General features: G+C 41.2%; 1 long non-coding RNA gene and 1 other non-coding gene across 2 annotated transcripts in view; one reads left to right on the forward strand and one right to left on the reverse strand.

Annotated features, from left to right (window-relative positions):
• Window positions 1-14,153: 14,153 nt before the first annotated feature.
• trnal-cag (transfer RNA leucine (anticodon CAG)) lies at window positions 14,154-14,236 on the reverse strand. The gene has a single exon. It is a non-coding gene; the product is annotated as a tRNA-Leu (tRNA).
• A 622-nt stretch (window positions 14,237-14,858) lies between these two features.
• The window catches only part of LOC133647811 (uncharacterized), a 21,549-nt gene continuing 14,111 nt past the window's right edge, over window positions 14,859-22,296 (forward strand). The window contains exons 1-3 of the long non-coding RNA XR_009825782.1: window positions 14,859-14,894; window positions 21,854-21,940; window positions 22,023-22,178. This is a non-coding gene — a long non-coding RNA (uncharacterized LOC133647811). The remainder of the gene's footprint in view (window positions 14,895-21,853; window positions 21,941-22,022; window positions 22,179-22,296) is intronic.

The following is a 22,296-nucleotide window of genomic DNA, read 5'->3' on the forward strand; positions in this document are numbered from 1 at the left end:
AATAAAGATAGAATGCTATTAACCGCAACATGTAAGTGTAAAAAAAAACCAACAACATTATGATTTGTACAATATCAGAATGTGTTTGTTATATTTTTAAACAAAGAAAACAATCTGAAGTTGTCTTTATTTTTAAGTTATCGTGCCGTGATTTTACCACTTGGGAGTAGATTTTTCTCCATGTGGCCCCCGATCTAAAATGAGTTTGACACCCATGTGCTAATGTAATCAATGATAAGTGATCTGTTTTAGATTCATTTTATTTACAAATGCATATTGTCCCGTCTGGTCCATCAGTAACATCCTAGATGTGTTTAGCGTCGCTACGGTAACAACAATGCATTTATTCCCCTACTGCTGTGCTATCAAGATGATTTAAAAACTGAGGTATATTTTACGTATATTGCTTTAATAACGTTTATTCATTACTAATACGATGAAACTACAGAGGAGATATAGAAATAAATATTTTTGTTTGAATTTAGATTTTTATTATTGATTTATGTGTATTATTTTTTAATACAGATAAGACAGGATTTTTTTTCTTTCTTTTTTTTTTAGCCAAAACTCAAATAAAAGTCTTGTTTTTAAATAAGTTCACTGAACAATGACCACATGTAGCTTTTTGGTTTACTAGAAGCATAGAAATATACATTAGAATGTCATGTTTTCTTTATTACAAAAACCACACCCAGCGTTAAGCCTTATCATTTGGAGGTTGTTTTCTTTTTAGCAAGTACTGCCAATTTGACAGATGCATGAATAGTAGAATAAAGCGCACATACTTACTAGATCCACAGTCATAATCCACGAGCAATCCAAGGAATAAAGTCCACAAAGGACCTCCGGACCTTCAGTGTGCACAGAAACTAGTTAGCACTCCTGCAGTGCAGTCCAGTAGCCTAGCAGCTAATCACATGCATGAGGATGCTAAGGATAGACTGAAAAGCCTGGCTAATCGCTGGCAGATTGGACAGAAATCTGCTGGACACATGACTTGGACGCCACCATTGCATAAGGGCAGTTGGAGACGCTTTTGGCTAAAGGATTAAATGTTAAAAATATGTCGGGTCTATTTTCAGCAGGCCAACGACAAAAACCTTGAGTCATCATGACATAGCTGATACGTTTTCGCTATTAAAACCTCCAGTCTTGACATTAAATGTGCTCTAATATTAATCTACACACACATAATAAGACGGACAATAAAACGTGACGATTGCTTATTTGGTAAAGCTGTTGCTTGGTGAGTTACAATTAGGCGGTTTGCGGTTAGGTTGATATTTATGTCGGATAAGTTGTTACGTTACATTTACTTAAGTAACTTTTTGGATCAATTGTACTTGTCAGAGTAGTTCTATTGCAACATACTTGTTACTTTTACTTGAGTATTGTTGTGAAGAATAACTGCTACTTTTGCTGATTTATAAATATAAATGTACTAAATTTACTTACATCATCTTTATATTTATGGGCCAGCTGCAAAGCAAAGCAGCCCATATTAATATTAATGTGTGAATGCCACAAGGCATTCATACATATGTTGTTATTTATCCTGTTCCTATGTTAGCATGCTAACATTTTATGCTGTTGTATAAGCAAATGTTGTACTTTTAAACCTACATATCATGAATTTAAAGGCCTACTGAAACCCACTACTACCGACCACGCAGTCTGATAGTTTATATATCAATGATGAAATCTTAACATTGCAACACATGCCAATACGGCCGGGTTAACTTATAAAGTGCAATTTTAAATTTCCCGCTAAACTTCCGGTTGAAAACGTCTTTGGATGATGACATTTGCGTGTGACGTAACCAGTGAAACAGAAGTATCGGTACCCCATTGAATCCGATACAAAATAGCTCTGTTTTCATCTCATAATTCCACAGTATTCTGGACATCTGTGTTGGTGAATCTTTTGCAATTTGTTTAATGAACAATGAAGACTGCAAAGAAGAAAGTTGTAGGTGGGATCGGTGTATTAGCGGCGGACAACAGCAACACAACCAGGAAGACTTTGACTCGGATAGCAGACGCGCTAGCCGACGCTAGCCACCGACCGCACGGATGATCGTGGTGAATTCCTTCGTCCTTCCGTCGATCGCTGGAACGCAGGTGAGCACGGGTGTTGATGAGCAGATGAGGGCTGGCTGGCGTAGGTGGAGCGCTAATGTTTTTATCATAGCTCTCTGAGGTCCCGTTATACTAAGTTAGCTTCAATGGCGTCGTTAGCAACAGTATTTTTAAGCTTCGCCAAGCTGGAAAGCATTAACCGTGTAGTTACATGTGCCTGGTTTAATAGTATTGTTGATCTTCTGTCTATCCTTCCAGTCAGGGATTTATTTATTTTGTTTCTATATGCAGTTAAGCACGATGCTATCACGTTAGCTCCGTAGCTAAGTTAGCTTCAATGGCGTCATTAGCAACAGCATTTTTAAGCTTCGCCAGGCTGGAAAGCATTAACCGTGTATTTACATGTCCCTGGTTTAATAGTATTGTTGATCTTCTGTCTATCCTTCCAGTCAGGGATTTATTTATTTTGTTTCTATATGCAGTTAAGCCCGATACTATCACGTTAGCTCCGTAGCTAAAGTGTTTCGTCGATGTATTGTCGTGGAGATAAAAGTCACTGTGAATGTCCATTTCGCGTTCTCGACTCTCATTTTCAAGAGGATATAGTATCCGAGGTGGTTTAAAATATAAATCCGTGATCAACAATAGAAAAAGGAGAGAGTGTGGAATCCAATGAGCCAGCTTGTACCTAAGTCACGGTCAGAGCGAAAAAAGATATGTCTTGCACTGCATTCTAGTCCTTAACTCTAACGTTCCTCATCCACGAATCTTTCATCCTCGCTCAAATTAATGGGGTAATCGTCGCTTTCTCGGTCCGAATCACTCTAGCTGCATTGAAAACAATAGGAAAATATGAGGAGGCTATCAACTGACTACGTCACGCTACTTCCGGTAGGGGCAAGGCTTTTTTTTATCAGATACCAAAAGTTGCGATCTTTATCGTCGTTGTTCTCTACTAAATCTTTTCAGCTAAAATATGGCAACATCGCGAAATTATCAAGTATGACACATAGAATGGATCTGCTATCCCGTTTAAATAAAAAAATATTCATTTCAATAGGCCTTTAATTTCTTGGCGCCATCTTACAAGTATCGTAGCTTTTCCCATAGACATCTTATAAGGGTACGCAGCATAGACCGCTACTGTCTACTGGCGCTGACGAGACGCGGGGCCGCCATCTTGGAGTGGTGATCCGCTCCACTCAGTGCAATTCATTTGGCAGGAGCAATGAACTGTCAGCGCATTTAATTCATCTTACCTCACTGAATACCACTGATTTTCACGCGCTTTTTTGTCATACGTGTAGCTATGATAAAGAACACATGTTTTGGTGTGTTTTATTATTCATAACTTGATTAACAGTAATATAATTTATTTATATGGTATAAGTGACCAGACGTCCGAGATCAAAACTGGGAATATAATCCCAGAGAAGGGGGAAAAGAACGGTCAGCTATTTTTAAATTGAAGAAATAATATGATTAGGCTATATATACATGCATATATCCTACATAAACAATGTATGAATACATTAGATATCTATATATCTTAGGGATTGTATCTCTGTTGCTGCAGCAGCAGATAGTTTATTCTGTCTTGACACTTTGTATTGATATTTTGTATTTGTCATGTCTGTTCATGTTTTTGTTTTGGCCATGTGTTTGTTTTTTGGACTCTTTTTAGTTCCTGGTTGCACTTCCTTGTTTGTTTGTTTCCATAGCAACTCATTAGTTTTCACCTGTCCTGTCACGCACCTGTTTCACGTTTTGAGTCACGCACCTGTTTTCACCAATCATGTCACTGTTATTTAAAGCCTGTCTTTTTCTGTTGGTCTTCCTGGCGACATCACCTTCTCCACACATTTATGCTCTGCTCATAATATCATCGTTTTTCTATAGTCCATGCTGATCTTCTCATGCCAAGTAAGTTTTTGTTTAATAGTTTTTGTGCCCTTGTGCAAGTCTTTTGTTTTGTCATAGTCAAGTTTTTACCTCCGCTGTGAGCGCTTTTTGTTTGTACCTTTTTTTTTAGTTAAAATATTAAACATGTCCTCACCTGCACGCCACGTATGGTCCAATTAATTTGCACCACGGGAGAACAAACCACGCCACAGAACAAGTCATGACAGTATTACATTCTTCCTTTAAATGATCATGTTTACAGTGATTGTTTTATATGTATTTTGTATGTATGTCGCTTTGGATAAAAGCGTCTGCCAAATACTTAAACATAAACATATATAAACACCTGGAAGTCTTTATATCAGCTAAAACCACCAAGCTGTTTCACTGGATACAGAATAAAACCAAATTCTGTTTTACCCAACAATGTCAGTAGTTGACCCGAAATTGGGTTGGAAAGCTAGACTAAATTTAGACTTGTATAATACTGTATAGCCATTGTCCATCTGATTGTCTAGTTAGCTAACATATACTACTCCCCCCCCTCTACACAATCTGGACTGTGGTCCTATCTTTTACCCCTGTTGGCTTTTACAATCTTTATCTTCATCATTTAATCAACTTTATGTTATTAAAGTATGACATTTTTAAATTTAATTAATTTCATTGAGAAGCAATTCTATTATGGTCATACTCTTGTTTGTTAGCAGCTACAATTTCAGTACTAGTGAAGATCTTTGCTCCTTCTCAACTCGGTGGTAATATTCTTTTCACAAAATACAACCAATAGTACGTTATTGTTAAATCTTACTTGTGAAAAGTAATCCCCCGATTCCTATTTTCAACAGTCCGCTCATTTGAGCAGAAAAACGATGAACACCAGCCCGGCATCTTTGTTTTCTACCTGTCAACAGTCATTTTAGGCTGCTCACCGGCTCCTCATCACCACTTCAAGATGGCGGCCGAATTTCTTGCGTCACAGCAGCCAATCTACTTATAAGATGTCTATGACTGTTCCTATGCTAGCATGCTAACATTAGCCTGGTAACATTTTATTGTACAGTTTTAACCAATGTATATGTTTAAACCTAAAAATCATGGATTTACTTACTTGGTGACATCATGTGAGTATGTTAACTTCTTCTTTGTTAGCATGCTAGCATTAGAATAGTATTACACTAGCATTAGCATGCAAACTTTTTTTTTTAACTAAATTGGCATATTTTTCATAAGAACTGCTTAAAAAGGAGCAAGTCGGTCTTGAGGTTCACAACACAGAAAGCAGGCCTATCCAAATGTCCCTTTTTTTTAATCATCTTTTGATTACTGTTCGCTAAAACGTGTATTGTTTTGGGTCGTTGGAGAGATTTCTTCCATTGAGGACTGTCACATGACTTTGTTTCACCAATCAAACACAGCCTGGCAGTCACATGACCGCACGCTGTAAAAAGTGACATGACATCAGACAAAGCCGCACAACTCTTCCATGTTTACTTACAAACTCTGACAAAGAACATTTATATCATGAGCCGCGATCTGTGTCAGTGGAAATGTTCACATTTCAGCCGACAAGTCTTCCACTTCCGACTCGAGAAAACATGTTGTGATAAGTTGGAGATGTTTTTTTATGCTTTAGCTGCGCATGTGCTAACATTAGCCCTGTTATAATGCAATTAGTAACTGTAAAATGTGCATGCATACACACACCAACTACAAACCCCGTTTCCATATGAGTTGGGAAATTGTGTTAGATGTAAATATAAACAGAATACAATGATTTGCAAATCCTTTTCAACCCATATTCAATTGAATGCACTACAAAGACAACATATTTGATGTTCAAACTCATAAACTTTATTTTTTTTTGCAAATAATAATTAACTTAGAATTTCATGGCTGCAACACGTGCCAAAGTAGTTGGGAAAGGGCATGTTCACCACTGTGTTACATGGCCTTTCCTTTTAACAACACTCAGTAAACGTTTGGGAACTGAGGAGACACATTTTTTAAGCTTCTTAGGTGGAATTCTTTCCCATTCTTGCTTGATGTACAGCTTAAGTTGTTCAACAGTCCGGGGGTCACCGTTGTGGTATTTTAGGCTTCATAATGCGCCACACATTTTCAATGGGAGACAGGTCTGGACTACAGGCAGGCCAGTCTAGTACCCGCACTCTTTAACTATGAAGCCACGTTGATGTTACACGTGACTTGGCATTGTCTTGCTGAAATAAGCAGGGGCGTCCATGGTAACGTTGCTTGGATGGCAACATATGTTGCTCCAAAACCTGTATGTACCTTTCAGCATTAATGGCGCCTTCACAGATGTGTAAGTTACCCATGTCTTGGGCACTAATACACCCCCATACCATCACAGATGCTAGCTTTTCAACTTTGCGCCTATAACAATCCGGATGGTTCTTTTCCTCTTTGGTCCGGGGGACACGACGTCCACAGTTTCCAAAAACAATTTGAAATGTGGACTCGTCAGACCACAGAACACTTTTCCACTTTGTATCAGTCCAGCTTAGATGAGCTCAGGCCCAGCGAAGCCGACGGCGTTTCTGGGTGTTGTTGATAAACGGTTTTCGCCTTGCATAGGAGAGTTTTAACTTGCACTTACAGATGTAGCGACCAACTGTAGTTACTGACAGTGGGTTTCTGAAGGGTTCCTGAGCCCATGTGGTGATATCCTTTACACACTGATGTCGCTTGTTGATGCAGTACAGCCTGAGGGATCGATGGTCACGGGCTTAGCTGCTTAGGTGCAGTGATTTCTCCAGATTCTCTGAACCCTTTGATGATATTACGGAGCGTAGATGGTGATTTCCCTAAATTCCTTGCAATAGCTGGTTGAGATAGGTTTTTCTTAAACTGTTCAAAAATTTGCTTACACATTTGTTGACAAAGTGGTGACCCTTTTTACACTCAACGGCTTACTTCACTATTTGTTTTTTTAATTTATTTATTGTATAATTTATTGAGTATATTTTGAACGAATTGAGACCAGGAAGTGAACAAATGTGTCAGCAATTGCTATATCATGGGCAAGGGCTAGGACTAAATAAGCTGCACTTCTTCCAACTCCTTTTCGAACATGTTGAAAACAGACACCGTAAATCGCAATGTATCATGTTGTAATTGTACGCATGTTGGATATAAACCATACACCAATAGTTTTCATGAAACACAGACAGAGACACTGAAAAGGTGTGTTATTGTTTGTGCTATGGCGCCATATTTTGGACAAGTTCGCTCACTGCAGGTTCGGTGTGGTTCAGTTGGTGGAGCGGCCGTGCCATCAACTTGAGGATTCCAGGTTCGATCCCCGCTTCCGCCATCGTGTTTACTGCTGTTGTTCCCTTGGGCAAGACACTTGACCCACCTGCTCCCAGTGCCACCCACACTGGTTAAAATTTAATTTAGATAATGGGTTTAACTATGTAAAGCACTTTGACTCACTAGAGAAAAGCGCTATATAAACATAATTCACTTCACTTCACTTCAGGTTGAAAATGTACTTCCTGTTTCGTCACTTGAACCACAATATATCCTGTTTTGTCTACTATTCGTTTATAGCGTTTCTGTTCGAAAGGATTTTTGAATCATTCCAAGCAACGTTTGTAACTTTTACAATACAACTAAAACAATTCATACTTACTAAACCTTCCCATGTGTGATGTTTTTGGAGGTTTTTTTTATTCATATTTGTATGTGCTATCGTAATGTAATTAAGCTAGCGTCGTTAGCGTTGCCGGATATGTTAACACGTTTACAAGTGACTGTGTTAGTATTATTAACTCACAATGGCATTCTTTTTGTATTGTTTCAGTTTCATTATTGAGTCTGTTTAGCTGATTGGAGAGCTAGCCTTCGAAGCTAGTGAGTCCATAATGATGACTTCTGTTTTGTTTGATCAGCTATTTTACTGCCAGTAAACATTACTGGCAGGCACCGTTTGGAAACAATTGTAAACATTTACAAAATATTTCGTACTGGTACATATCTGCGGCTTATACTCCGATGCAGCTACTACATTTAAACATATTTATTTCTTCTCAAATTTGGCGGGTGTGGCTTGAATTTCACTGCGCTTTATAATCAGGGAAATATTGTATTTTTTTTACTTGCGTGACTTTACTCTAAAGCAGGGGTCGGCAACCCGAAATGTTGAAAGAGCCATATTGGACCAAAAATACAAAAACAAATCTGTCTGGAGCCGCAAAAAGTTAAAAGCCATATTACATACAGATAGTGTGTCATGAGATATAAATTGAATTAAGATGACTTAAAGGAAACTAAATTACCTCAAATATACCTACAAATGAGGCATAATGATGCAATATGTACATATAGCTAGCCTAAATAGCATGTTAGCATCGATTAGCTTGCAGTCATGCAGTGACCAAATATGTCTGATTAGCACTCCACACAAGTCAATAACATCAACAAAACTCACCTTTGTGCATTCATGCACAACGTTAAAAGTTTGGTGGACAAAATGAGACAGAAAAAAAAGTGGCATAAAACACGTCCTAGAAAGTCGGAGAAAGTTATACATGTAAACAAACTACGGTGAGTTCAAGCACCGCCAAAATTAGTAGGACAAAACGGTGCTCGCCAAATACTCGAATCAGTGAAGCATGTGTAATATAAACAGTGTGCTTTATAACAATTAGGGAGGTTTGTGTCATGTTTGTCCTCCTACAGAAACCATATTAAAACAAAAAATATATTTTTTTCCCCTCATCTTTTTCAATTTTTCATACATTTATGAAAAAGCTCCAGAGAGCCACTAGGGCGGCGCTAAAGAGCCGCATGCAGCTCTAGAGCCGCGGGTTGCCGACCCCTGCTCTAAAGTAACAACAGTACTCTTATTTGAATAACATTTTTGCAACGTTACCATCTTCTGGTTAGGGTATGCTTTGGACAGGGCTAGGTTGAGGTTTGGGGATAGTGTCGGGGTTAAGTGTACGGCAAGGCTTCCCTTATGGTTGAATTTAGTTGTAATCTTGTGATTTTATTGAACGTTAGTGTTAGGCTTCTATGGTTTTAGGTTAAGTTTAGGGCTGTGGTTGGGGTTGCAATCCAGGGCTTGGACTCAGCTTTTCCAGGAAGAATTTGGCAACATAGCATTTGGAGAATACGGTCATATTGATCCCACTACTTTTCACGTGCGGGGCAAGCGTTCTACCATCTGAGTCCCCATATTGCAATAGTGTGTCAGCGCGTGTTCTACTATCCAGACGTCGCTTATAAGAAGTGCTTTTATGAGCCCACTAGGCCAGATTGAGACTCAAATAACAAGATGAGGTTGTTGAGAAGTTAAGGCGATGCACTGCTAATCCTTTGTTTTCTGCACGCGTGAGTTTGGGTCCAATCCCTTTCTTACCTGTTGGTACCTGTTTTGTGTATTTGGGACCCCCATAAGTCACAAACAATTAACAGAACGAACTGAAGCACATTTAAGCCACATATGTTTTAATGACACACAAACGCGGCGCAATGGCGTGACGTCAGACAGCAACCAGAGACTGTCAGTCACAGCGGATGCTATCTTGCTTCAAAGCAACTTTATGGATTATTATATTACCAACATTTTTCACTTTTTTCAGTGGATTAATGGATCGGTTGATAAAACGCGGTCCTGACTCGTCGTGAGTAAAGTGCGTTCACTCCAAACTGACACAGCGTGCGTGACTTTGAGGAACTTTTGAGGAGGAAATATTGTTGTGTTACAAACTTTTGTGTGGTGTTGCTTCTTTATTTGTCATTACTTCCAGACTATTTTTTTATGTAGCAGTGGCAGCTCAACTGAATGTGACAGCGTGTCATAATTACTGGAACAACAAATACCAATAGCAGTCTCGTTAGTCCAGAATCTTCACGGTCCTCAAGAATCAACCTAATTAGGAACCGGTACCAAAAAAATACCGGTACTCGGTGTGAATCCCTACTTGTAAGGGAATTAGGTATAAATTAATTATGGATACAAACAAGCAAGTAAGCAACAATTAATGGCCAATGCATTCACATCTTATTTCAATCAATGTCATCAATCAATGTTTATTTATATAGCCCTAAATCATAAGTGTCTCAAAGGGCTGCACAAGCCACAACGACATCCTCGGTTCAGATCCCAGATTTGAATGAAGTGCAACCAATACTCAAGGTTGAATGAACAAAAATAAACATTGTCTGCTCACATTTTCAATATTCAAGTAATTTTCAATAAAAGTACAGTAACCAACATTTTAACTGTAGATTTACCTGCTAAATAAAGTTCCCCCTGACGCCAGGGTGGTGAACAAATACTGTATTTGTTCACCACCCTGGCGTCACAGATGAAGGACTTAGACTTAGACTTAGACAAACTTTATTGGTCCACAGGGGAAATTGTTCCACACAGCAGCTCAGTTACAAATGATGGAAAGGCTAAGGATGGAAAGGATAATGCAGGTATAAAGTAGACTAAAAATGTACCATAGTAGCAATGTAAGATGTAACACAAATGTAAAATTTACATATTATATATAAATTATATAATATATACAGCGTCCCAGGTGTGTGGAAGCTTGTATGCCCCCTCACCCCTGTTGATGGTGTTGGCCCATCGCTTCCTAAATTCCATAGTCTCCTTCATCCATCTCTTCTATTTCTTTATTTCTCATCAAATTACTTTTCCTTGTGAGCCAGTTGTTGTGTTCCCTAAGTCTTTGTGTCGCCGTAACTTGCTCCGCTGTCCCTTTCGTTTTGTCAGTCACGTCTTTTCCGGCCTAAAGTTGTGTTGCAGCTTTACATTATTGTGTTGTGGCATTTGTCTCTGTTGTGGCTTTTGCAATCGTGCTGTAGCTGAAAGTTTTTGTGTTGTAATTTATGATATTGTCTTGTTGCGTTTGCGTTTGTTATGACCTTTCTTGACCACCATTTTTGTTGACTTCACAGACAGTAAAATAGACTTAACGGTAAATGTCCTTATTATTAAAAGTGCTGAACTTTATGTAAAGTCTGCTGTTCTTATATACAATCTTTTTTTCTTGTTCTCGTATAAATAAAATCGATTGATTCTTTTTGTAAAACGATCTTGGATCGATACCAATCTTTCGGAAGTCAAACTCGCCGAGCACAGATCGATATACTTAAAATTTAGAATTATAAATCGATCTATCGATATATCGTTACACCCCTAATAAATACATATATATATATAGTTTGGACACACCTTCTCATTCAATGCGTTTTCTTTATTTTCATGACTATTTACATTGTAGATTGTCACTGAAGGCATCAAAACTATGAATGAACACATGTGGAGTTATGTACTTAACAAAAAAAGGTGAAATAATTGAAAGCCTGTTTTATATTCTAATTTCTTCAAAATAGCCACCCTTTGCTGTGATTACTGTTTTGCACACTCTTGGCATTCTCTCGATGAGCTTCAAGAGGTAGTCACCTGAAATGGTATTCACTTCACAGGTGTGCTTGAAGCTCATCGAGAGAATGCCAAGAGTGTGCAAAGCAGTAATCAGAGCAAAGGGTGGCTATTTTGAAGAAACTAGAACATTCAGTTATTTCACCTTTTTTTGTTAAGTACATAACTCCACATTCATAGTTTTGATGCCTTCAGTGACAATCTACAATGTAAATAGTCGTGAAATTAAAAAAAAAACACATTGAATGAGAAGGTGTGTCCAAACTTTTGGCCTGTACTGTACATAAATACATACTTACATACGTATACACATACATACACGTGAAACGTGTGCTCTCTTTGCAGCTTAGCTCTCCTGGCTCCTGGCTGCAGTTCAACCATCACAAGTCGTTAGCGTCCAACCAGCTGAGTGATAAGGTTGCCAGGAGCTTTGCATCTTGACAAGTGGAACCAACTGTTGGAACACTCGCTGCTTTAAAACCAAGATTACTTCAACATATTTAAGTCTGGCGTATTCATACATATGTTGTAAAAGAAAAAAAAAAGAAGTTAAATTTTAAAAGTAGGTGAGTGTTTTGACTGTAATTTTAATCTATATAAACGTGTTTTATAATGTCCACAAAGTTCAATGAGCACAAGGTGTGTTATGTGCGACCGCATGTTGATTTTTTCTTGTTGGTTATTGTTCATTTAGACCAGGGGTGGGCAATTAATTTTTACCGGGGCCGCATGAGCAACCCGAGCACTGCTGGAGGGCCACACCGACAATATTTCAATTAAATTTTGCTCAAATTATTTTTGATATACCGTAAGATAGATAATAATAATAATAATAATATTTTCATTTAACCTAACTTATCTTTATACAAAAGCAGATGACTTTTGATGGTTTTATTTTTAACACTTTCTTACACAACACTTCCTGATGTATAGTACAATACAAAAATTTCAATTTCTGTCACTTTATCCTGCATCCTCTTTGTTGTGAACGTAGCACGTCTGTAAAGTGATTGGCGAAGAAGGAGGAAGCGTTGCTGTTGCGGAAATGAGGAGTGAGGATTGGTTTTCCTTTTGGAAAGAACGAGATAAGTTGAGCTGTGTTAGTATAGCATGCTCAATAAAAGTTTAAAAAGTGCATCAGACTTGGTGTGCACTTCTTCTGGACGCTACAATTGATGTCAGAAGTGGGATGAAATGCCTCCCAGTTCGCCTTGCCATCAAACCTGGGAGTCTTCATTGAGGGCGGAATTCCCCCCGTGGCAAGCAGCGTGGCTGCACCTGTAAACGCTGTCTCTCTCTCTCTCTCTCTGTCTCTCTCTCTCTCTGTCTCTCTCTCTCTTTGCGGCGAGCTCCTCACGTGGCGCGTACCTCCCGATGACGTAGCACACAAACAGCGCAGTATGCGCAAAGTTTTACTTCTGCCACCAATTGTAGCGTCCAGAAGAAGTGCACATCAAGTCTGACGCTCTTTTTAAACTTTTATTGAGCAAGCTATACTAACACAGCTCAACATATCTCGTTCCTTCCACACGCACGTCTCCTCACTCCTCATTTACGCAACTCAAGAAGACAACATCTACTTCAGCAGGTCGTTACACTATATTCTTTAAACACAGCAACGTGTGTACCACAAATAAGCACACGGCTTTACCTTTACTTGGCAGTCCATGTCTTGTTGAAAACACGCCATTCGTCATCAACTTTTCTCTTTTTAGCGTCTTGGGGATAACCGGGCATCACTTGTCGCTGTGCGCCTTCACTAACAGGACATACGCACATATAACACTTTTCAAAATAAAAGCAGCACAGTTGTATTGCACACATGACAAAGATGTTTTTTTAAATTTATTTTGTAATTTGAGATTGCCGCTGCGCGCACGAGCATACGTCCACACGGAAGTAATACAAATAACGCTTTTCAAAACAAAAGCAGCACCGTTGTATTGCACACTCGAAATAGATGCTTTTTAAAATTTATTTTGTAATTTATAATTGGCCTCACGCGGGCCGGACAGGGACGTACAAAGGGCCGGATGCGGGCCGCACAATGCCCAGGTCTAATTTAGACCATGAGTGGGAAAAGTTGTGTTATATAGTTTGATGTTGTGCCCAACTCCCTTGCAAATGAAACTCATGGTCACTGACCAATGAATCTGTCTTCGCCCTCAAGAGGGAGGCTCCATCACTCGATCACCAATCTTCTTGTTAAACTTCTGATGTTTCACGGGCCGCACCGAAGACTTCGGCGGGCCGCACTTGGCCCCTGGGCCACAGTTTGGGCACCCCTGGTGCATACAGTATCATCAATCAATGATCAATCAATGTTTATTTATATAGCCCTAAATCACAATAATACTGTATGCACCCCTGGTGCATACAGTATTACAATCCCAATTCATGCATGCAATTTGACTAGGGGAGTTTCGTATTCCATATTTCAGGTAGAACCTGCAGCGCTTAATCCCTCAGTAATGAGATTGGCACGGCATCAGATAAGGAAATCAGTCCAAATCTGGTGAATGGGGGTTAGCCAAGCAGATCGCTCTTTTACTTTTCACGTTCATGCCAGTATTGGAGTTTATTCTGCTGGCAGGAGTACAACACCATGTTAGCTGCCATGTTTCACGTTCTGCTTTGTACTGTATTAGTGATAAGAGTGTTTGCAATTTGTGTATAAAAACACATCCATCCATTAGTTGAAATAAAATGTATGTTTACAAAAGTAAAGATATACAAAAAGTGATGTCAGAAGTGGGATTCGAACCCACGCCTACAGAGTAGACTACGACCTGAACGTAGCGCCTTAGACCGCTCGGCCATCCTGACATGTAGGCTTCAGACTTAATTGTCTATATATAACAATTAGTGTACATAAATGACGGAGACGAAATTAAGAAACAACTCATCTAACTAACAAACACCGGTTGAAGTTTTACACAGACACATCTTTGTGTCATTTTAGCGACGTTTGAGAAGGCGACTTTTAAGAAGGCGGAAGTGTTTCTATTCTTCGTCACATCATCGCCGAATGTGATTGGCTAACTTGTTTTGGTGAACCAATAGGATTGCTCTTGACAGCAACGCGGTCCGCTGACTGTTTATTGAAAGTGGCTTTCTCTTATAAAAACATGATTGAATCGCTGGCTATGTGAGTGAATATGAGAATGTCGTATAATACTCGTAATGTTAAAACAATGTTTTAGTAAAATACTTCGACATGGTCCGAAGACGAGACCCTGGGTTTGGGAGATGGCCGCTTGGGTACCTCAATTGGTTTCATTGTATAGCTTACACTATAAAGGTAATACAGTAGAGTAAAGAATAAAGCGATCTCAGAAAGCTTTGAATGTGTTTTTCACACTGTTGTAGTGTTAATTTGCCATTTATTATCAGGCAGCACCGTGACCACCACTAGGGGTTCAGGCGGGGTCCTAGGCAACTGGGACAGGGCATCTGTGCTGGGCTTCAATAAAGTTGAGCAAGAGTAAGTCACTTTAGTACACACACTTTATATTAAACATGTAGTAAATACCTGTATTAGTGCATTTACAGTTGTTGCCTATCAGAGCCGTCAGCCATGCCTGCTCTTAAGTGCTCTGCCATCTGCAATAAACACACAGCTACACGGCTCATATCCTGTTTTCAACCTGTCAACGCGCCACTTTAGCCGCAACGTCTCAACTCTGGGGACGAGCCCGTGAGTCACTTCCGCCGTTTAATTTTTTTTTTTTTGATGTGCTAGTCTTTAAGGAAATGGGCCCCAAGCGTTCCGGCAGGAAGGGATTCCTTCAAGCTTAACAACACGGCAAATATTAGCCCCATAACGACATGGAAATGATGCCGCTTGACCCGCTGCCAAGGTCAGCCTGGAGCAGGCCCATAACCAGAAGCTTTTTAAGTAGAAAGAGAAGAGAACATCAAGGCAGCGGACATGTTGTGTGTCATCGCTGACGTACTTGTATCGACACACATAGCACAAGACGCCTCTTGTCATGGTTCCTGCAGGGAACAACAAGATCCCACCAAGTAAACATGCACCCACACACTGCACTAATAGACAAATAGATAGATAGGTAGGTATAGAAAGACAGGTAGATAATGTATATCTATCTATCTACATGTATCTAGTACGGGGGTCAGCAACACGTGGCTCTCGAGCCGTATGCTTGCTCTTTAGTGCCGCCCAAGTGGCCCCCTGGAGCCTTTTTAAAAAAGGATTGAAAATGAAAAAAAAATGGGGGGAAAATATAGATTTTTTTGTTTTAGTATGTTTTTTGTTTGAGGACAAACATGACACAAACCTTTCCAATTGTTAGAAAGCCCACTGTTTAATATGTTTGTGTGTATGCTTCACTGATGAGACTATTTTCCACCATAGTGTGGACTGTGACGCAACAGTTTGTTTACATGTAAAATCTTCCACTCCTTCGTTGTCTCATTTTGACCACCAAAGGTTTTATGCTGTGCGTGAATGCACAAAGGTGAGTTGTTGTTATTGACTTGTTGGAGTGCTAATCAGGCATATTTGGTCAGTGCATGACTGCAAGCTAATTAGGCTAGCTGTATGTACATATTGCATCATTATGCCTCATTTGTAGGTATCCAATCCAATCCAATCCACTTTATTTATATAGCACATTTAAACAACAAGAATGTTTCCAAAGTGCTGCACAGCCATGTTAAAAACAATATTAAAAACAATATTATGCTCCACCAATGACTGAATAAATACAAAAAATAAATAAATATAAAACCAATATAAAAATAAATATGATTAAAAACGATTTTAAAGGGTAAATCCAATTAAAACAGTAAATAGAAATCAAAATTTATATAAAAAAAAACCCCACAGAGGACAGAAGACCACACAACTCACGTAGTGTTAAAAGCCAAAGAATGAAAGTGGGTCTTAAGACGAGACTTAAAACACTCCACTGTGGAAGCAGTTTGAACATGGAGGGGCAGAGTGTTCCAGAGCTTAGGGCCAACCACAGAGAAAGCCCTGTGTCCCCTGGTTTTAAGTCTCTTCTTGGGCACCACGAGCAGGAGGTGGCTCTCGGACCTCAGAGCGCGCGCAGGAGTGTAAATTTGGATGAGGTCCGAGATATACTGAGGTGCCAGTCCATGTAAAGCTTTAAAAACAAACAGCAATGTTTTAAAATCAATTCTAAAATGAACAGGGAGCCAGTGCAAACTCTCAAGAATTGGGGTTATATGCTCGCATTTCCTGGCCCCTGTAAGGTATATTTGATCTCATTTAATTTCCTTTACTTTTATCCTCTTTGTATATAATTTAGTTTTGCATGTCTCATGACACATTATCTGTATGTAATATTGGCTGCACTTCAGATAGTTGTTTGTGTGCCATGTTGTTCCAGACTACAGCAAATATTACCCAGCTTGCCAAAGATTGTAATAAATCTATTAGAAAAAGACAGCCTGCCGTTTCCTTTAACTTGGACACACACATCTATACCTTTGGCCATTCTAAGACAGTGATTTCCAGGAGTAGTCTCACCTTCTGAGTAGCCTCTGATTTACTAATGGTTTCTAATGTCTAATACATTTCAACATTTCTGTCAACGAAGATTTGCGACAGATAGTCATTTTGATAGTAGGCTATTATAGCTAATATAGACACTTACATCATGTGTTGCCTTCATTATAAGACTTATATAATATTATATATATACGGCTTTTAATTTTGTGCGGCTCCAGACAGTTTTGTTTTTTGTATTTTTGGTCCAATATGGCTCTTTCAACGTTTTTGGTTGCCGATCCCTGATCTAGCATGTGTATTTTTGTGCAATTTCGTGTGATAAATGTGTTGCTTCATTGAAAGGGCTCATATTAACACGGTCTTATTAACATCCCTCCACTTCGACTGCGTGTTCTCCCCGTCAGCCATGTTGTAGTTTTTAGCACTTCCATATGGAGTCTACTGACAGATATAAGTCAGAACCATATATACTTTTTCACTATATCTACTTTGTGTTAGTAATGGCAACAGCGTGCATGTACGAGCCAGTCTGCCCCACAACAAGAGGATAGAGAAAAATAATTGACTACATAACTTGCGCAAAACTAGTGGAGATACCCGCTGACGTCACACTTGGGGAAAAACGTCACAAAGAGGGCAATTTCCAAACGGATCGTTTGGAGGAAGTATGAAGGAAGGCAAGATTGTTTTATAAATATCTCCGCCATGCCTCCATTGTTTGATTTTTTTATTTTTCTGGACTCATGCAGATCCCAAATACACAAAAACAGATGCCAATACATAAGAAAAGTTGGTTTTGTATACTCCTTTTTAATGTTACATTAATATATTGTTTGTATTTACTTTCAGAATGTTCTTTGTCTATTAATATTTGTAATGTATTATTTATTATTATTTTTAGTATTATTTACAATTTGTATTTCATCATGTACTTCTTATTTGTGTTTTTAATTATTATTATTTTTTGTATTTTTATTTTTCATCATTAATGTTTTTATTTGTGTGAACTGTTCTTAATTTTTCATATTTTGTCATGTATTATTTGTCATGTCTGTGTTAATCATCAGTCAGCACGGTGGCAGAGGGGTTAGTGTGTCTGCCTCACAATACGAAGGTCCTGAGTAGTCCTGGGTTCAATCCCGGGCTCGGGATCTTTCTGTGTGGAGTTTGCATGTTCTCCCCGTGACTGCGTGGGTTCCCTCCGGGTACTCCGGCTTCCTCCCACCTCCAAAGACATGCACCTGGGGATAGGTTGATTGGCAACACTAAATTGGCCCTAGTGTGTGAATGTGAGTGTGAATGTTGTCTGTCTATCTGTGTTGGCCCTGCGATGAGGTGGCGACTTGTCCAGGGTGTACCCCGCCTTCCGCCCGATTGTAGCTGAGATAGGCTCCAGCGCCCCCCGCGACCCCAAAAGGGATAAGCGGTAGAAAATGGATGGATGGATGTGTTAATCATGTTTTTGTTTTGCTTGGTTTTTGGACTCTTTTTTTTAGTTCCTGGTTTCACTTCCTTGTTTTGTTTGGTTTCCATGGTCACCCATTAGTTTTCACCTGTCATGTCACGCACCTGTTTCACGTTTTGAGTCACGCACCTGTTGTTAATCATGTCTGTGTTATTTAAGTCCATTGTTTTTCTGTTGTTCGTCCTGGCGACCTCGCACTTTTTCATCCCTCTACTTCATGTCATGTCACAGTTCTTTGCCAAGTAAGTTTTGTTCATTTATGTCACAGTTAGTGTTTTTGTTTTATTGTTCATAGTTTCTGCCTTTGTGCAAGTATTGTGTTTATACCCAAGTTTTGTATTTCCGCCTTTGTGCGCGCCTTTTGTTTCCATAGTCAAGTTTTTACCTCCGCTGTGAGCGCTTTTTGTTTATTCTTTTTTGAGTGTTAATATTAAACCATGTATATAACTTCACGTCTTGCCCGCGCCAACTTTCCGTTGCCTTCCGGAGAAACAAGACCCAAGAACCAAGTCGTGACAGTAGGTCGCCAGCAAGAAAGTTGGACAGTTTTGACGAGGCAGCGTGGGAGGTCCTCTGCGCGATGGAGGAAGAGACGCTGCGTTATTCCTCCGGGAAGCGCAGAGACCTGATGTGGGGGCCAGATGGAAATCTGGTGCCATTGAGCTCCATTTGGTCCGAGGACGGCGCTGCGTCACCGCAGTCCCGGAAGCGCCGCTCCAGACCAAGGACATCAGGGAAGGCGAGCGGAAAGCATGCGGCGCTGCCGCAGGCTCCTCCCACTCCGGGCGGAAGCAGGTTGCTGCCAGCTCCGCAGCTCCAAAATGACGTTTCAGACCAGGATTTTTTTTTTTCAACTCTTTTACTTTTGATCACCCGCCTTCAACAAAAGACTCAAAGAACAAGATAAAGCACTACCAAAACATGATTTTGAACATCAGGTCTAGTCAATCACAGTCACCCAGATTTCATGCCCCCCCCCCCCCCCCCCCCCCCCCCCAAAAAGACGGTTCCAGACCGCAGGGAGCGCGTTTGGGATCCGCTCCTTGAGGGGGTGGCTAGGGCTGGGGACTGTTCAGGTGGGGTCGCTCTTCGTCATGCCATGCCACAGCCTCCAGCACGACCACCACCACCAGTCTTTCGTCACGCCAAGCCTCAGCCTCCAGCACGACCACCACCACCAGTCTTTCGTCACACCAAGCCACAGCCTCCAGCACGACCACCACCACCAGTCTTTCGTCACGCCAAGCCACAGCCTCCAGCACGACCACCACCACCAGTCTTTCGGCCTGCTAAGCCGCAACCTCCGGTTCGGCCACCTCCGGTTCGGCCACCTCCACCTGCTCCACGCCCTGCTCCAAGGCGATCAACGGGCCCAGCTCCACGCCAAGTGCCGCCAGTCGCAGCTCCACGCCAAGCGCCGCCAGTCGCAGCTCCACGCCAAGCGCCACCAGTCGCAGCTCCACGCCAAGCGCCACCAGCCGCAGCTCCACGCCAAGCGCCACCAGCCGCAGCTCCACGCCAAGCTCCGTTACCTGCTCCACGCCGCCAAGTGCCGCCAGTCGCAGCTTCACGACGCCAAGTGCCGCCAGTCGCAGCTCCACGACGCCAAGTGCCGCCAGTCGCAGCTCCACGACGCCAAGTGCCGCCAGTCGCAGCGCCACGACGCCAAGTGCCGCCAGTCGCAGCGCCACGCCGCCAAGAGCCGCCAGTCGCAGCGCCACGCCGCCAAGACCCCCCACGCCAAGACCAAGACACACCATGCCAAGACCAAGTCCAAGACCAACCATGCCAAGACCAACCATGGCCCCGCCAAGCTTCGCTACGCCAAGCTTCGCCGCCCGAAGCGCCACGCCAATCTTCGCCACCCGACGCGCCACGCCAAGCTTCGCCGCCTGACGCGCCACACCAAGCTTCGCCGCCCGACGTTCCACGCCAAGCTTCGCCGCCTGCTTCATCTGCTGCTTCATCTGCTGCTTCTACGCCTGCCATGACGACGACGCGCCTGTCTTCTCGTCGGCCACGGATATGGCCGCTACCTGGTCGTCCGCCACGCCAAGTGCGCCCACTTCATCGTCTGCCACGGATGTGGCCCTTCCCGGGTCGCCCACCTCGCCTGTGGCGGCGGCGTTCCACTCGCCGCCGCCACATGACTATGCCTCGGTGGATTTGGGGCCACTTGGCCTGACAACCCACCGCCATGTCCCCCTCCCGCCCTCACATGACTCTTGTTCATTTTTTTGTGTTGGGACATCTGGGATCTGTCCGTAAGGGGGGGCTCTGTCATGTCTGTGTTAATCATGTTTTTGTTTTGCTTGGTTTTTGGACTCTTTTTTTAGTTCCTGGTTTCACTTCCTTGTTTTGTTTGGTTTCCATGGTCACCCATTAGTTTTCACCTGTCATGTCACGCACCTGTTTCACGTTTTGAGTCACGTACCTGTTGTTAATCATGTCTGTGTTATTTAAGTCCATTGTTTTTCTGTTGTTCGTCCTGGCGACCTCGCACTTTTTCATCCCTCTACTTCATGTCATGTCACAGTTCTTTGCCAAGTAAGTTTTGTTCATTTATGCCACAGTTAGTGTTTTTGTTTTATTGTTCATAGTTTCTGCCTTTGTGCAAGTTTTGTGTTTATACCCAAGTTTTGTATTTCCGCCTTTGTGTGCGCCTTTTGTTTCCATAGTCAAGTTTTTACCTCCGCTGTGAGCGCTTTTTGTTTATTCTTTTTTGAGTGTTAATATTAAACCATGTATATAAATTCACGTCTTGCCCACACCAACTTTCCGTTGCCTTCCGGAGAAACAAGACCCAAGAACCAACTCGTGACATTATTACATTACATTTTGGTTTATTTTCTTTTAGATTTTTCATACATTTTTTCTTCTTTTTTGCTATTTTTATAACATATCTTTTTATGTTTTATTGACGTTTTTTAAAAATGTAAAATTTTAATTTTTTTTATGTTTTTTCTTTTACGGTGGAAACTAAAACATTCCCAGTACATACACTATTGAATTTAATTAGATGAACCAAAAAAACATGGGGAATGCATAAAATATGATAAAGTGTATACATTCTGTGTATTAAAAAAATAAAAAAGTTTTTCTGTGACAACGAATTACATAATTGGTCACTTAAAACTTAGCAGAACTAAGACCAGATGCTTCATTGGGGCAGCAAAAGTCATGTGACAGCCAAACAGTAAAGAAAGATGTTATTATACTCAGAAAATAATATTTGCAACACTTTAGATGAGTTCATACATGGTGTTGACGCAGGGCTGCTTTGCTTTGTGTCAGCTGCACAGTCGCTGCTCTGCACTTCTACACAACTTCTACTAGCATCACACGTTTTGGTATTCAAGTGTAAAAATAAGTCAATCACTGAACATGTTACTCTAATGGTCATGTGTAGTTCACTAAAAGTCTACTTTTGGTACATTTTTCAGTGTGTAAATGAAAATCTATCCTTCTACTTCCGCAGGTTGGCAGCCATCGCTTGGCCTCCCGTGCTCGCCCGTATCTGCTCAGAACAGGTGGAGGCTCGCCGCAGCATCCGCAGCCCAGACAGGTACGGCTGGGAGGCCCTTGGCTGCTCGTCCGTTCCCGCTTCCCCCAAGTTTTACAAAGGGGTCCGCATCTGTGTCCCCCAGCAGCCCCCTGCACCCCCACACATCTCGTGCCACATGGCAGCCGTCCCTCAGCGAGTCTGGTCCATTCTTTAGCGAACACGCCTGCCCGCCATCGCCGCATGCTGCCCGTTGTTGAGCCACAATGAGAGGAAGAATAGCAGCACCCATAATCCCTTGGTAAGAGATGTGTGTATGTGTATGTATATGTGTGTGTGTGCGTGTGTGTACCTTCTTTTCCTCCTTTCGGCCCATTTTGGATCCAAGTGCAAATTGTAAACAGGTTATTATGCTGCTG

This window comes from Entelurus aequoreus, linkage group LG04, assembly GCF_033978785.1.
Source record: "Entelurus aequoreus isolate RoL-2023_Sb linkage group LG04, RoL_Eaeq_v1.1, whole genome shotgun sequence".
Lineage (NCBI taxonomy): Eukaryota > Metazoa > Chordata > Actinopteri > Syngnathiformes > Syngnathidae > Entelurus > Entelurus aequoreus.